At 54.8% G+C, this 3721-nt stretch overlaps 1 non-coding gene across 1 annotated transcript in view; it reads left to right on the top strand.

Moving 5' to 3' along the window:
* The first annotated feature begins 2220 nt into the window (after positions 1 to 2220).
* LOC126313480 (small subunit ribosomal RNA) overlaps positions 2221 to 3721 on the top strand; it is a 1893-nt gene continuing 392 nt past the window's right edge. Inside the window, exon 1 of the ribosomal RNA XR_007555169.1 lies at positions 2221 to 3721. This exon is cut by the window's right edge and continues 392 nt beyond it. This is a non-coding gene — a ribosomal RNA (small subunit ribosomal RNA).

Raw genomic sequence — 3721 nt, 5'->3', positions numbered from 1 at the left:
CACTAGATCGCGTGTTCCCTTAACCTAACTCAATTTGTCCCTTAACCTAACTCAATTTGTCCCTTAACCTAACTCAATTTGTCCCTTAACCTAACTCAATTTGTCCCTTAACCTAACCCACGTTGTCCCTTAACCTAACCCACGTTGTCCCTTAACCTAACCCACGTTGTCCCTTAACCTAACCCACGTTGTCCCTTAACCTAACCCACGTTGTCCCTTAACCTAACCCACGTTGTCCCTTAACCTAACCCACGTTGTCCCTTAACCTAACCCACGTTGTCCCTTAACCTAACCCACGTTGTCCCTTAACCTAACCCACGTTGTCCCTTAACCTAACCCACGTTGTCCCTTAACCTAACCCACGTTGTCCCTTAACCTAACCCACGTTGTCCCTTAACCTAACCCACGTTGTCCCTTTGCCTAACATAGTTCACTGCTCGGAATCTCTGGTGTCGTTGTTATCCTCATGTAGATGTCTTGCGAGTGTTGCTTACTTTCCACATATTCCCGCTATCCACTGTCAATTGTACTGCAATAGGACTATATCGCCCCCCCCCCCCCCTCTGCCCCTCTCTTTGTGTCTCCGTCCTCTCAAGCTGGTCGGTCTGGCGTTTGAGTGTTAAATGAGCCTCGCAGCTGTTCAGTTGCGTTCAGATGTCGACGCCCTCAGTGTACGTCGTGGTATGGTCTGTGTCCATTGTCCGCTGATGTCGTACGCGTAACCCACACGCTGTACCGATCATCGGTCGTTACGTACAGAGTGAAGTAGTGTGATACGTGTGACCGTACGCTGGCTGTGCCCAACGGTGTCGAATCTCAATTTCCATATGTTGTGCTCGATGCTACTTGTCTCGTCTCCCAATAACAGCTAGGTTGCACTGTGGTACGCCGTAGAGGCGTGTGGGAGGAACGTACGAACGCATTGTATGTCACCCTGGGTCGCTGGGGGTGGTGGTGCGGTGAGTCAGGTCAGGTCAGCGTGAGCCGTGTGATGTAGTGACGCGTGTATTCCGACTTTGTCGTATTGCCTCACACAAAGTGCTACCCTGGTGGACCGCGTTCCATATCTGGGACATGCCGCAGATGCCGGTTGACAGTGGATCGCGGAAGGGACATCGCATACGTGCGCGGGCCACCTTCCACGTGTTCTCTTCTGCACATGTCGCAGTGTGTATGTGGTCTGATGTAGCGTGTCGTGACACATGACATCCTGGCATGCAAGAATTGTTGAATTCGCAAATGTAGGTGGACATCTACGTTTACTGCCCAAGATACGCAAATGAACTGGAAATCCGTTGTTGAGCGGTTGTTCACGCTGGAGGTGAATCTGTGATGGCGACGATCGGTACAGCTATTAACCGGTTGTTTCAGCGGTACCCGCCACATCCACACACGTGACTAGGCCCATGTGGGTATGAAGCGATACGCGGCGGTGGCTTGGTGGGACTGTTCCCGGCCGGTGAAGGGGGGCCGCCCGGCGTGTTGGCCGCGCGCTGCGTGGGCGCACGCGCAACAGGCGGCTGGTGGGGGGCGCCGAGTGGCAGGAGCGCCAGCCGACGGGCCCGGCAGGCGGCGCAGCTACGCTGCGGCGCACCCTGCACGCGGCGCCTGGCGGCCAAAGTTGGTTCAGCCGAGCCCGGTGCGAAGCGCGGTGGACATCTGCAGTGTGCTGGTCTGATTGAGGACTGTGTGCGTTGAGGATGCGCCGCCGCCTGGCACTCGGCGCCGCGACGCCGTCTGCTGCTCGGTCGCCCCAGCGGTTCTCGCAGGTGGTTTGTATCGCAGTTGTGCGGACGTGTTGGCGCGTGCGCTGTGCTGGGAGAGTTCGCTTCTGCACCCAAGTGGGGCTTTGCCCTTGTGTGGCGCTGGCGTTGGAGCTGCCGGTCACCATAGGTGGCGCGTGTTGTCTCCCGCCGGCAATGCCACGACAGCACGCTCCCGGGCCTCTGTCGGCAGCGGCAAGCTCAGTTGGGAGCAAGGGTGTTCGCACTAAAACCGTCTACTCGCCTAACTCCGGGCGATTGCGCCTCTCTCGAAACCGACCAAGTACCTAGGACGGCGCTGCGCGCCGCCGGGACCTGAGAGGGTTTCGAGGTGTATCGTGCAGGGGAGCTCGGCCTCCTCCTGTTTGCAGAATAATTGAGCGGACGCTTGCGTGTTCGCGCGGGCCCCCGGGACACACTCCCGGGCGGCCGGCTGCTCAGCTCTAGTTGACGCAGCTCCCTGGTTGATCCTGCCAGTAGTCATATGCTTGTCTCAAAGATTAAGCCATGCATGTCTCAGTACAAGCCGCATTAAGGTGAAACCGCGAATGGCTCATTAAATCAGTTATGGTTCCTTAGATCGTACCCACGTTACTTGGATAACTGTGGTAATTCTAGAGCTAATACATGCAAACAGAGTCCCGACCAGAGATGGAAGGGACGCTTTTATTAGATCAAAACCAATCGGATTGGCTTGTCTGGTCCGTTTGCCTTGGTGACTCTGAATAACTTTGGGCTGATCGCACGGTCCTCGTACCGGCGACGCATCTTTCAAATGTCTGCCTTATCAACTGTCGATGGTAGGTTCTGCGCCTACCATGGTTGTAACGGGTAACGGGGAATCAGGGTTCGATTCCGGAGAGGGAGCCTGAGAAACGGCTACCACATCCAAGGAAGGCAGCAGGCGCGCAAATTACCCACTCCCGGCACGGGGAGGTAGTGACGAAAAATAACGATACGGGACTCATCCGAGGCCCCGTAATCGGAATGAGTACACTTTAAATCCTTTAACGAGTATCTATTGGAGGGCAAGTCTGGTGCCAGCAGCCGCGGTAATTCCAGCTCCAATAGCGTATATTAAAGTTGTTGCGGTTAAAAAGCTCGTAGTTGGATTTGTGTCCCACGCTGTTGGTTCACCGCCCGTCGGTGTTTAACTGGCATGTATCGTGGGACGTCCTGCCGGTGGGGCGAGCCGAAGGGGTGCTTTCGCGTCCCGAGGCGGACCCCGTTTAAATCCTACCAGGGTGCTCTTTGTTGAGTGTCTCGGTGGGCCGGCACGTTTACTTTGAACAAATTAGAGTGCTTAAAGCAGGCAAGCCCGCCTGAATACTGTGTGCATGGAATAATGGAATAGGACCTCGGTTCTATTTTGTTGGTTTTCGGAACCCGAGGTAATGATTAATAGGGACAGGCGGGGGCATTCGTATTGCGACGTTAGAGGTGAAATTCTTGGATCGTCGCAAGACGAACAGAAGCGAAAGCATTTGCCAAGTATGTTTTCATTAATCAAGAACGAAAGTTAGAGGTTCGAAGGCGATCAGATACCGCCCTAGTTCTAACCATAAACGATGCCAGCCAGCGATCCGCCGCAGTTCCTCCGATGACTCGGCGGGCAGCCTCCGGGAAACCAAAGCTTTTGGGTTCCGGGGGAAGTATGGTTGCAAAGCTGAAACTTAAAGGAATTGACGGAAGGGCACCACCAGGAGTGGAGCCTGCGGCTTAATTTGACTCAACACGGGAAACCTCACCAGGCCCGGACACCGGAAGGATTGACAGATTGATAGCTCTTTCTTGATTCGGTGGGTGGTGGTGCATGGCCGTTCTTAGTTGGTGGAGCGATTTGTCTGGTTAATTCCGATAACGAACGAGACTCTAGCCTGCTAACTAGTCGCGTGACATCCTTCGTGCTGTCAGCGATTACTTTTCTTCTTAGAGGGACAGGCGGCTTCTAGCCGCAC

This window comes from Schistocerca gregaria, unplaced genomic scaffold, assembly GCF_023897955.1.
Source record: "Schistocerca gregaria isolate iqSchGreg1 unplaced genomic scaffold, iqSchGreg1.2 ptg000483l, whole genome shotgun sequence".
Lineage (NCBI taxonomy): Eukaryota > Metazoa > Arthropoda > Insecta > Orthoptera > Acrididae > Schistocerca > Schistocerca gregaria.
Note: the sequence above shows the minus strand (reverse complement) of the source record. Positions and strands in the feature narration are given on the sequence as shown.